The sequence below is a fragment of the Macaca nemestrina genome, unplaced genomic scaffold, assembly GCF_043159975.1.
Source record: "Macaca nemestrina isolate mMacNem1 unplaced genomic scaffold, mMacNem.hap1 Scaffold_73, whole genome shotgun sequence".
Classification (NCBI taxonomy): domain Eukaryota; kingdom Metazoa; phylum Chordata; class Mammalia; order Primates; family Cercopithecidae; genus Macaca; species Macaca nemestrina.
The window spans coordinates 17,848-30,836 of NW_027257864.1; the positions used below are offsets into that span (position 1 = coordinate 17,848).

Genomic DNA, 12,989 nt, shown 5'->3' on the forward strand with positions numbered 1-12,989 from the left:
TGGACTTCAGTTAACACCACTGAGAAAATGTCCTAGAGAAAGTAAAACTTGTAATGGCCTCATACTTTACAGAAATAATGCAACTTTCTTCTTTCGTTTCTTTCCAGTTTTTAGATATTAATATTAATTGGTTCAGGGCAACCTGTTTCTGCATCAAAGTCTTGGGAAGCTTCCACCTGTTTTTATTTTATTTTATTTTATTTATTTATTTAGAAATACAGTCTCACTGTCACTCAGGCCAAAGTGTAGTGGTGTGATCACGGCTCACTGCAGTCTCAACCTCCCAGGCTCAAGCCAATCCTCAGGCCTCCACCACCTGAGCAGCTGGGACTCCAGGTGTGCCACCATGTCCTGCTAATGTTTTATTTTTGTTGTTTTATTTTGTGTAGAGTCAGGATCTTGTTATGTGGCCAAAGCCGGTCTCAAACTCCTGGTCTCAAACAATACTTATGTCAGCCTCCTAATGCGCTGAGATTATAGACATGAGCCACGGCACACGGCACACAGCTGATTTATTTATTTATTTTCTCAGAACTATGCGACCTGATTCTTAATACATAAGGAAATAGAAGCCAGACAAAGGTGGAAGTAGTTACACACCATGTGAGTGTCATTTGGCACTTAGACAAGAGAGGCAGATTATAAAAATAAAAGATCCACATGTCGCAATTGACTGTGGGCTTGGATATGAACTCCAGCACTTTTTATTTTTATTTTCTAAGAGATAGTGTCTCACTCTCTTACTCAAGCTGGAGTGCAGTGATATAAGCATAACTCACTGTAATCTCAAACTCCTGAGCTCAAGTGATCCTCCTGCCTCAGCCTCCCAAGTAGCTGGGACTACAGATGTGCCATCGCTCCAGGCTAATTTTTTTTTTTTTAATTTTGTAGAGACGAGGTCTCCCTGTGTTGCCCAGGCTAGTCTCAAACATGTGACCTCAAGCAATCGTTCCGCCTTGGCCTCCAAATCGGTGGGATTATAGGTGTGAGCCACTGTACCTGGCCAAGAAATCAGCTCCACCTGTTTTCTGTATAAAGTTTAGCATCCAGATACAAAGCAAAATAACGTTTAAAGATCAAAGAATCTGAAGGGAAGCTTGTGGGAGGGGAATGGGCTGAAGGCAGCGTTTTTTGGTCTACGGTTTTGCTTATTCTTGGACTTTCCAAAGTCCCGAAAGAAGCAGAAGGCAAGTGAGAAGGGAGGAAGAGGCGGGAGGAAAGGAGGAGGGCTGCGCCTCTGAGGTTGCAGATTAGCCCAAGGCGGCTCAGTGGCTGGGAAGGAAGGAAGGAAATTCCCAAGCCCGAAGGTAGAGACAGGGTCCTGGGTCCAGCAGAGACTGGAGGGGAGGAGGGTGCCGGGAGCCAAAGACCTTCCTGCTAGCATTGCAACCTCTTAAACTGCTTAGGCTTTTATCCAAATTTGGTATGTCCGCATTTTGTAGACCTCCAAACCAAGTCGCTCAGGGTTACCCAAGCAGAAAGGAGAGGATGATAGGAGAAGGTGCCCCATCTGATGATGCCCTTCTGGCTTTTATCCATTCCTGGGAATGACTCTTTCTCCAACTCGGGGGATGCCCCTCTGGGAGAATACAGTGGCATGGACCAGCAGTGGAGAATTCCAAGTCCAAAAAACGATTGGCATTTTAAGGAAAGTAAGAAATCATCCTGCATATATGAAACATTGGGAAAAAAGGTTATTACTAATAATTCTCAAGACACCACTCTGGTGAGATTGGGTTTCTTGGGGATGTGTGGAGTAGGGTATATGTACTGAGTGGGCACATCCCACCATTCAGACTCCTCCCTCAGCTCCTGTCTACTGTAGCAGTCAGAAGGCAGCTCCGGTCCTCATCTCCGCTGAGCGACCCACTCACTCATTCACTCACTCGTTAACTCATTCACTCACTCACTCACTCATTCACTGCTTCACTCGCTCACTCACTCATTCACTCACTCAGTCCTTTATTCATTCACTCACTGTTTTACTCACTCGCTCATTCATTTACTCATTCAATCACCCATTCACTAACCCATTCACTTACTCACTCACCCATTCACTCACTCACCCATTCACTCACTCACCCATTCACTCACTCACCCATTCACTCGCTCATTAACTAACCCATTCACTCACTCATTCACTTATTCACTAACCCATTCACTCACTCATTCACTCATTCACTAAGCCAATCACTCACTCATTCACTCACCCATTCACTCACTCATGCATACCCTCATTCACTCACTCAGCCATTCACTCATTCGCTCACTCATTCATTTACTCACTCATTTCCTCATTCATTCACTCAATCATTCACTCACTCAATCATTCACTCACTCATTCACCTCTTCATTCATTCACTCACTCACTCATTCACTCACCCTTTACTCACACACTCACTCATTTATTGACTCATTCACTCACTCATTCGTTCATTCACTCACTCACTTCTTCACTCACTCATTCACTTGTTCACTCACTGACTCATTCACTCACTCTTTCCCTCACCCATTCACTCACTCACCCACTCGTTTGTTCACTCACTCATTCACCCACTCACCCATTCACTCACTCATTCATTCACTCACTCATTCATTCACTCACTCACTCGCTCATCACTCATTCCCTCAGTCACTCACTCATTCACTCACTCATTCACTAAGTCGCTCATTCATTCACTTACTTATTCACTCACCCATTCACTCACTCACTCTTTCACTCATTCACTCACTTAGGAATTCACTCACTGACTTACGTTCACTCATTCACTCATGTACCCACTCACTCACTCATTTACTCCTTCCCTCATCCACTCACTCACTCATTCACTGACTGACTGACTCACTCACCCATCCACTCATTTACTCTCTCACTTACTCCTTCACTCACTCACTCACTCCTTCATTCATTCATTCAGCAGCATCCATGACAGGTTCACTCTGTCGTGGGCTCCGCTGTTGCCCTGGGCCTGCAGCAGGGAATAGTCAAAGATCTCTGAATCCACGGCATTCAGAGTTCAGCAGGGGGACCTCTGGAGAAGCCCAGTAGATAGGTGAAATGCCCCATGTGTGACAATGATGAGGATGTTTTAAGAGTAGCAGGGAGGGAACAGGAGTGTGCATGGAGCCCAGAATTTCTAAGAGGGTGATCTGGGGACGCCTCACCACTGCAGAAGACCTTGCAGGACAGACTTGAGGAAGGTGGGCAGAGTGGGTAGGGAAAGGACGGCCTGGGCTGAGGAAAGAGCAGGCTGGGCCTGAGGTTGTCGGGTGCCTGCATCGGCCTCTGGGCAACACCAGGATCTGAAGGGACCAGAGGACAGGCCAGTGTACCATGTGTGGGGCCTGTGACTCCAAGTCAGCAGAGAAGATGCCTGAATTACCTCCTGATAGGTGCACCCTGACTTTGAAGTTGAGCACACCCGAGGCATGGAGGTGGGGTGGATGTGGGGGCAGAGCAGGGGATGGGGAGGGAGCCTGTTCCGGTCCAGGTCAGAGGAAGTGACTTGGCCCCAGTGGCTCCAGATTCAATGAAGAGCCAAGAGGGACTTTCCTGAGGGACTTAGATGCCGGGGCGGAGGAGCACTGCAAGGCTTCAGCCTGAGTCCCTGGGAGGATGGAGTCACCAGGAGCTGAGGTGAGGAAGACTGAGTGGTGGGGGGTTGTGCGGGGGTGCAGAGGCCTGAGCTCAGTTTGGCCCCTGCAGATTTGAGATGCCCACTCCATGCACAGGCGGAGACGGCAGGGAAGGGGAAGAGGCTGCAGCTCAGGTAGCCCTGGAACGTGCAGCCCGACATCCTGGGGCACTGGGTCATGGTGCCCTCATGGCTGGGAGCTGCTTCCCTCCTGGGATGCCACAACTCCTTTAGAGCACATCGGCATCTCCTGCGCTCACCACAGAGGGGAAGCGGGAAGGACATCTGTCCCTATGCATGTTCTCCTTCACCTGGTCCTAGGCAGGTCCCAGGCAGCACCTCCCCTCCCAAGTGGCTCACCTTGGCCCCTGCCTCTAGTGTTCACAGCCAGACCCTCGAAGAGGGCTGGACTCAGCGGCTCACTTCTAATGAATAGAACCAGGCAAAAGAGATGGCGATCTCTCCTGAGATTGGATTGGGAGGGCTGCAGGTTCCATCCACTGGTACTCTCCCCCTGGGTCTTCATAGGTGCTAGTTCTGGCATAGCCAGTCACCTGCCGAGGGCAGAGGGAGGCCTTAAGCTGATGCCACGGAGAGACTGGGGCCTTCAGTCCAACAGCCTGCAAGCAATAGAATCCTGCCAGCAACACAGAAGCGAGCGTGGAAGCAGCTCCTCCCCTGATGAGCCTGAGCCTTCAGAAGACACAGCAGCCCTGGGCAGACATCTGCAGCAGCCGCGGAGAGCCCCTGGGGCAGAGGGCCCAGTGAAGCCTGAACTCCCTGCCCAAGGAGTAATCATTCCTGGGGTATAACTGTGTGCTGGTGTGGGCCACAGTTTGGAGTAACCTGTCAAGGGACAATGAAGAACAAACACACACCTCAGGTCCTACTGGGTGGAAGCTGTACGGTCAGCACGGCATGTAATATCTGACAGGCCTCTGAGCCCAAGCCAAGCCATCGCATCCCCTGTGACTTGCAGGTATAGGCCCAGATGGCCTGAAGTAACTGAAGAATCACAAAAGAAGTGCAAATGGCCTGCCTCGCCTTAACCGATGACATTCCACCACAAAAGAAGTGAAAATGGCCGGTCCTTGCCTTAAGCCATGATATTATCTTGTGAAATTCCTTTTCCTGGCTCATCCTGGTTCAAAAAGCTTCCCCACTGAGCACCTTGTGACCCCCACTCCTGCCAGCCAGAGAACAACCCCCCTTTGACTGTAATTTTCCTTTACTTACCCAAATCCTATAAAACGGTCCCACCCTTATCTCCCTTTGCTGACTCTCTTTTCGGACTCAGCCCACCTGCGCCCTGGTGAAATAAACAGCCATGTTGCTCACACAAAACCTCTTTGGTGGTCTCTTCGCAGGGACGAGCATGACAATATCTTCCAGTTGAATTAGAAGATTCATTGCTAAGGCCAAAGATTTAAAAAAAAAGGAGAACCTCTAATTGTAGCACCATTAAAATACATGACTTGCAAAAAAAAAAAAAAAAAAAAAAAAGAGCATAGCCATTCTTTTCCATCTTACCTACAGGTATATATTAATATATGTTAATTCCCTGACTGACTGAGCAATGGGCCAAACTCATAAGAACAGATGTGTGAGGACCGTCAGTGACCACCCTGACCTCAGCCCTTATATACAGACAAACTTTTGAACATAATCTGTAGCCTTGGGGGTCTTGACACTCTAAATTTTATTATGTTTAATTAACTATTTCTATTCCCTAAGCAATACCTGTTCATCGGAGAGAAAAAATGGCATTACCTATACTAAGCAAAAGAAAGGAAATAAAATGCTCAGAAACATTTACATATATATGCAGACACACACACACACTCGCACACTCGCACGCACAGGCTCGCACTGTGTCTAGGCCTGCCTTTTCACTTATTTATATGTCCTGAACTTATTTCCATTTCAGTAGACACTTATCTTCGTAGCGGTAACAGCAACTAAATATTATTGCAGCGTCTATTTTTACCATCATTTATTTAACTCATTGTGTTTGAACTGTTAGGTTGTGTCTATGGTTTTCTGTGTTATAGACAATTTGATGACAAATGACCCATCCCCTAATGTTCAATATAAAAATATCAATTGTATAAGGAGATAAGGGGTATTTGGCTGAAATAAAATTCAGTGTGCCCTACCTTCTCCACATGTAATATGCTCTAAAAAGGCACGAATAATTAAATTAGCCCTTCTATTCTCCAGCACAGATCCTGAGTCCAGCGGTGGGTGCAGGTGCTCAGAGCCTCGGTCTGCTCTTCTGCCCGCCAGAAAGCAAAGGCCACTCAACTGCCACCTTAAGACACCCAGGATTCTCCTCTCCTTTTTTATTAATAGAATAATGCTCAGGCTCAGTGCATGAGAGCAGCGCTCTCTGACTTTGCATTCATCAGAGTAACCTAGGTGGTTTGTCTAAAAATATACATTCCCTGGCTGCGCTGGCAGAAACTGGACTTCAGTGGTTTAGTGGGGGTGTGCATAGGACAGGTGATTCTGAGGACCACGAGGGGTTAGGAATTTCCCCGTTCATTCTGGCCAAGGGAGAGAGCAGACCATCCAGCATTGTCCGCAGCATATTTTTTTTTCCTCTTTTGCAATGAATATTTGATGCTCAGCGGGATGAGCCCCAGGATGAGACACACATCCAAGAAAAATCCATGCCTCTCCATCTGTTCCCCAGGATTGCCCTTTGGCGAGACTCTCCTTTGCGATTGCTTCGTATTCCCCGGTTCATAGAACAAACCTCTTCTTAGTCTCTTTTGTTGTCTCTTATCTGTTCAACAAATACCCACTGCGCAGGACCATCCTTCGGTAAGCCCTCGAGTGGGGCCGTTTGGCAGCCCTACTTCGTGGGGTGAGCACTGAAGGAACCGGGGCCCCATAAGCCCGTGCTTTTGTGGGGGCTGCCCCCTCTCCCGTCGCAGGGTAACCGGCACCAGGCTGTTAAGCTGTGGATGGACAACCGCACATCCCATCGGGTGTGCGTATTTCAGTACGTGGAGTTGGCCAGTGAAGTCAGCCGAGGTCAGCACAGCGTACAGCAGCGCGCGTGTCCGTGGGGAGGAAGGGTCGTCCCACCTCCCCTAGAGGGCAGTCGTGTTGCGCCTCCTCCTGCCCCACTCTGACTTCCGTGCGCCCAGGCGTCTCTGAGGGTCGCGCCCCGATACCCTCCTCCACCCCAAGGCTTCTTCTCCCAAAGGGCCGGGCTGGTGGCTCAGGAGCGCCACAGCCCCCGTGGGCCCGGGAAATCGCAGCTTCGTCATAGCTAAGCCCGCCGCGCTCAGCTTTTCTCCCCACCTGAATGATCCACTCTCCGTGCGTCCTTCCCGACCTCAGGCTGCAGAGAAAACTTGGGGGCGGGGGTAGAAAGCCGCGCCCCGGGGCTCCCAGCGCAGCCCCCAGAGGAATCCTGCGGGCAACAGCAAGCTGTGCGAGCGGCCGGGCTAGGCGCCGACAACAGCAGGAGCGGCCGGGCCTGCCGCGAGCCTCCGCGTCCAGGTAGGGTCTCCGCGCCCCAATTCCATCCCGCCCCGCCATCGGCGCTCCCAGCAACTGCGGGGTTTCCACCCGCCCCGGCGTTCGCGCCCACTCACGGTCTCCCTTGCCCCCCCGGGAGATGCTCCCCGCGTTCTATTCCGCCCCTCCTTGGCGCGCCCAGCAAACGTTGTGACCTCGCCCCCCTGCGGTCTCCCTCTCCCCGGACGCTGCCCCTGCCCCCACCTGTGGCGCTCCGGGCATCTCTAAAGCCCCCAACCAGAGTCCTCCAACCCACCCGTGAGGCTCGCGCACCAGCAACGCAACCCCACCCACAGGGACCCCGCCCACCTGTGTCGGTACCCCCGCACCTGCGACCTCCCCCATCGCTAGAGCGGCCCCTACCTACGACGACCCCCGCGTAGGTGCTCCTGCCTACACACGCCCCCTCCCTGCCAGCCCCTGCCCTTTCCCTGCACCTTTCCCTGCTCCTGACCCTAGCCGCGCCCCCGCCCCCGCAGGCCCTCCGGTGCGCTCGGGCCCCGCCGGTCACTGCCCATTGGCGCTGGCGCCAGGCGGGGGCGCGGGCGGGGCAGCAGTTCCGAGTCCGGCGCGCGCGGGCAGGGTCCCCATTGCCTGCCGCGCACCCGGACTAGCGACTACCCTCGGCCTCCTCTCCACGGACGCAGACGACTCCCGGGTCCCCAAGGGCTCTTTGCGGAAGTTCCTGGAGCACCTCTCCGGGGCCGGCAAGGCCATCGGCGTGCTGACCAGTGGCGGGGATGCTCAAGGTGCGCGCCCCCCTCCAGGCGACGAGGTCGGGACGGACGGAGAGAGGGAGAACAGGGCGAAGGGGATGGGGGGATAGGGCAGAAGAGTGGGGGAGCGATCGGAGGACCCGGGGAAAGATGGGGAAGCGATGGGAAGAACCGGGGAGAAGAGCGGGGAAGCGATCGGGAGAACTGGGTCGAAGCCGGTGCCCGGGAGCGGCAGGGCAGGGGTACCTGCGGGGCAGCGTGAACCGTCAAGGCAGCCCCGGGGTCCTTGCCGGGTGGGGCGGAGGAGGAAGGGACATGGCAGTAGGAACCTCCATCCGAAAGATAGGGAGCTTTCCATCCCGTCCGGTTTATGTTTTAAATTGAACCTGGCAGAGCGGTCGCCTGGAGCGCCCTTGGGGGTCGTTCTGCCTCAGAGCTGTAGGACTGGGCCGGGTTTCCCCTCCGAAGCGAGGGTACAGCGCGATCACTTCCTAAGTGCCCCCCCGCCCCCCAACTCCGCCCCACGCCACCACCCAGCATGTCGAGGAACAAACGGCCGGGTCCCCGCACGCCTCCTGTAGCCTCGTGCCCCGCGCGGTGTGGGCGGGGTCCCGGCTGCTGCAATGCAGGACGCGGCGGGGGTGCTCTGGGTTCCCGCCTGGCGTCTCCGAGGCGGTCCGGCAGCCCCTCGTGTTTCCGCTGGAAGATTTACAAAAAGGGTTTCTTGTCCTCGCATGTGCTGTCGCCTTCCGGCTCGTGACAAAACTGAAAACTAAAGTGGGTCCCAGGCCCTCCCCGCCAGCCTCCGCGGACCGGAAGGACCAGGAAGCGGGGACTCCGGGACGTCAGCGGCGCCGCTGCGCCGGCTCTGGGCTTCCCCTGCCCTGCAATGTGGAAGCGGCTCTCCAGGAGGGGCCCGAGCCTGGGCCCACGACGGGGGCGCGCCGGGAGGACATTTAACATTGAAGAGCGGGAGGTGATGGAGAGTGCACTCCCCAGGCCCCGGGTGCACGTAGGGGCGCCTGTGCCCGGGATCAGGAGGGTGAGGCCTTCTCCGTCAGGTAGCCTTGTTAAATCTATCTGAAAGTCACAGATAACTAAGTATCAAGTCGTCACAGATATTTATGTATCCTGAATGAGATGGCTACGGAAAACATGAAAACATCGTTACTGGTTACGTGCATGATGCATCCAAAAATTGTTACCTGCACAGTGGCAGCACTGATATTTGTGGGCTTTTGAACGTGTGGACTGGAGTGTTAAGAGTCCTTCAGAGTTATGACAGTAGTTTGATTTGAATGTTCTTTTCTTGGCGAATAAATGCTGTACATTGAATTTACCCAGGAAACTAGGAAGGTGAACCCACACGAAGGACACAGACCTGTGGGCTGCTCCAGGCACCATTAGGGCGTTGCGGGGCCTGAGCCATGGGCTTCCCGTTCAGCCTCTTGAGAGCCGTGACGGCGTCTCTGTTCTGCCTCACACTGGGCCGGCTAGTTTCATATTCTTGTTATGGTTCCGAAGCTACAAGCGGTTGGATTCTGCGAGTCGCTCTCTGTCTTCCTCCTCCAGCTGCTTTCAAATGGGTCGTCTCTTTTTTTAGAACTGCTTTTTTAAAGCAGTGATTGATGGGGTGAGTTGTAGTGCTGTCCTGAACTGCAGAGGGAGCGCACTGAGGAACCTGGGTTTTGATGCTGTGCACATCAGCTGAGTCAGCAGCCCAGGGCCCTGTCAGTCCCATTATTAAGCTTATTTCTTGCTCTTCGACGCCTTAAAAAAAAAAAAAAAGCAAACTCCTGCTTGCCGTCACTGGCTGTTTGGCAAATGGGTGTTTACCATGGAAAGAGGGACATTTTGTCCTCTGGACCGTCTAAGGCGGCCTTTAGTGACGTGGTCCGTTTCTGACCACTCTATTCTGTGGGCGTCCTTCCTGCTTCCACCTTCCCTTTCCAAACGCCTCCGCCTCCAGGGCTTTAATTTTCCTTCTGTGTGTGTGTCACGCAGAGGTTATGACTATTGCGCCAGTGGCCTTATTATTATTATTTTTTTTTTCCTGCGGAGGTCCCAGAACTTGCTACATCTCAAAAGAAGCAATTGCATCCATTTGTTCGCGATGATCATAAACAGTGCCCTCTAAGGGAGACTAATTGGTGAACCCGTCTGCTGTGGGTAGAAAGACAGCGGTGGCCGCGGAACGGGGGCTCTGCCTCTTCAGAGCCTGCACAACCATCCTGCTTTCTTTCTTCAATATCCAGTAGGGGGGTTAATTTTAATAAGCCCTTGAAACCAACAAAGCAGGAAAGTGCAAAGACATTGAGTTGCGAGATTTAAAATTACAACCAGCAGCCTCTCATTCTTCCTTCACTGGGGGTTGCCGCTTCGTTTTGGGGCTGCAGGGTATGTTTGGCAGCGACATCAGACCTTTGTGCTGTGCGACTCATGAATTGAGATAGTTCCTTACTAAGTGATTTGTGCTGTAGATATGAAAATGGGGATAGAGGGAGCACTGTCCAGGGTGGAGAGGCGTGGAGAGATGCTGTGATACATAGCAGGTCCTTTTCTTCTGGGCTCCTGGTTATAAATCTTTTTTTTTTTTTTTCTAATAGCCTGACAGATGGTTTTTGTGTCTTTTTTTTTTTTTTTTTTTTTTTTTTTTTTTTTTTTTTTTTGAGACGGAGTCTGGCTCTGCCGCCCGGGCTGGAGTACAGTGGCCAGATCTCAGCTCACTGCAAGCTCCGCCTCCTGGGTTTACGCCATTCTCCTGCCTCAGACTCCCGAGTAGCTGGGACTACAGGCGCCCACCACCTCGCCCGGCTATTTTTTTTGTATTTTTTAGTAGAGACGGGGTTTCACTGTGTTAGCCAGGATGGTCTCGATCTCCTGACCTCGTGATCCGCCCATCTCGGCCTCCCAAAGTGCTGGGATTACAGGCTTGAGCCACCGCGCCCGGCCCTGGTTTTTGTGTCTTAATAAAAAGATTGAAGACTGTGGGCCAGACGCAAACCAATTCCATTGGCATCAGAGAGAAGGATTCTGTGCATATTTATCTATAGGAATAATTGATTTTTTTTGTCGAATTATCTGGTTAGTCAAATCATACATTACAGAAGTAATATTTAAAATTAAAAAACAAAAAATAAAAAATGTATCTGTAAACCTATCCCCCTTCCATTCCAGTCTTTGTCTCTGTGTAATTTTAGAACCGTGAACCACGATGTACACAGAGTTTATACTCTTTTAATATCTTGCTACTTCATTGTTTTAATGTTTAATCTTTAGGTTGATGTATCACAGGTTGCTTGATCATTTCTTACAGGTGTTTGGTTTAGTGTTTTGTTTTTTTTTTTTCCCTTTAACTCTAATGTAAATTTGAGTATTTGGCTGGTAGTTTTAGCAGGATTTAAGGCAGAGCCTCAGTTAGGGCCGCGGATCGATTTATGGTCCCTAGTTTGAGGAGGGAGGCGGCAATCTGCCCTTTCTTCTATAATTGATATGTTGAATCACAATGGACATTTACTTGATTTTGAGCAGTTGGGACTCCCTGGGGTTCACTGATATTGCAAGGTCAGGACTGGGGATCTCCTGCTGGAGAGGCCCCCAGCGTGCCCAGCGCAGGGTCCTGAGCGCGTTGCTGCAGGACAGAAGCCCTGGGCTTTGTCCTCCAGCAGCCATCACTCTGGGAAGGACTGGCTACTCCAGGAATGAGGTCTATGCTCTGAAGCCCACAGTCAGCAGACCAGCAAAGGTCAGCACAGACGACCTTATATGAATCATTCATTTAGCAAGCATTCATGGAATACACACTCCGTGCAGTTGGAACTTAGAGTGGAGGGCCATCAGCTCACTGTTGTCTGAGCAGAGCTTGGTCTCTGGCTCCCTGTTGTAGCCTCCGCTCCTAGGAGGTGCACGGTGAGTGTTGAGGAACCCTCCACAGGCACAGGTGCCGAACAAGGACCCCTCCCAAGGGCGTCAGCCCTGGGCCCTGAGCTCTGAAGAGGAGGAAGGCATTCCTAGGGCCGACTTCCCTTCTGGATACTGAGCTCTGCACAGAGAGAAACTCTTCCACATTCACTGCGGTGAAGTTCCTGAAACAAATAACACTTTAGAGACTGGGGCCTGCATTCCCCGGGATTTCCATGGCCACAGGTGGTGGCTGCACCGTGCGACTGGAGTCTGCGTTCCCCAGAATTTCTGTGGCTGCAGGTGGTGTCTGCACCATGCAACTGGTGTCTATGTTCCCTGGAATTTCCGTGGCCAAAGGTGGTGACTGTACCATGTGAATGAGGGTCTGTGTTCCCTGGAATTTCCATGGCTATAGATGGTGGCTGTACCATGTGTCTGAGGGTCTGCCTTCCCTGGAATTTTTGTGGCCACCGATGGTAACTGTACCATGTGACTGAGGGTCTGCATTCCCTGGAATTTCTGTGGTCGCAGATGGTGGCTGTACCATGCAACTGGGGCCTGCATTCCCTGGAATTTCCATGGCCACAGGCGGTGGCCGCACCATGCATCAGGTCCTCTCTCAGGAGTTGGTGTCATTCTCTCTGTTACTCCCTCACCTGACACAGAGCGGCAGTTCCTGACCTTATCATTCCCAGGAAACACACAGGCATCTGTTTTGGATCCTTGTTTTATTTCCCCATTACCTTTGTCATCAAAGGGAAATTCACATCCCTATAAAGCCGAAAATGGTGTGGGGCCCCCTGGTGGTCTTTCCAAGGCATTATCAGCAGGTAAACTAGACCATATGGGCCAGTGTACCTGAAATGAAAACAGAAAGGTAAGTCGTGTCACTAAGCTTTCCTGGGAGATTCAGGGTCTTTGTCAGTGACAGAGTCATCCAAAGTAAGTTGTTTGTTCACTGCAGATCGACACGGTTAGCTGTGTCGGGATTAAACTTACCCAGTGTCGACAGAGTGTAGCTTAATCCTCACGGAGGAGTGTCAAGTACATTGAAGAATAGCTGCCGAGACTGCTATTGTCAGGAGAGGGGCAGGTGCCTCTCTCCCTTAGCCCAGTGCTGAAGGAGGCCGGTCTCACATCAGGCCGTACGTGTGAGCGAGCTGGATTTTTAGCACGCTGGGACGATAGAGCACAAACATCTATT

General features: G+C 51.8%; 1 long non-coding RNA gene across 2 annotated transcripts in view; it reads left to right on the plus strand.

Annotated features, from left to right (window-relative positions):
- Positions 1-7,781: 7,781 nt before the first annotated feature.
- Positions 7,782-12,989, plus strand: part of LOC139361619 (uncharacterized) — a 131,968-nt gene continuing 126,760 nt past the window's right edge. Inside the window, exon 1 of one of the 2 annotated variants that reach the window (XR_011619193.1) lies at positions 7,782-7,915. This is a non-coding gene — a long non-coding RNA (uncharacterized lncRNA). Of the gene's footprint in view, positions 7,916-11,446; positions 12,663-12,989 lie in introns of those variants that run through there. The other variant, XR_011619198.1, reaches the window with a different exon arrangement.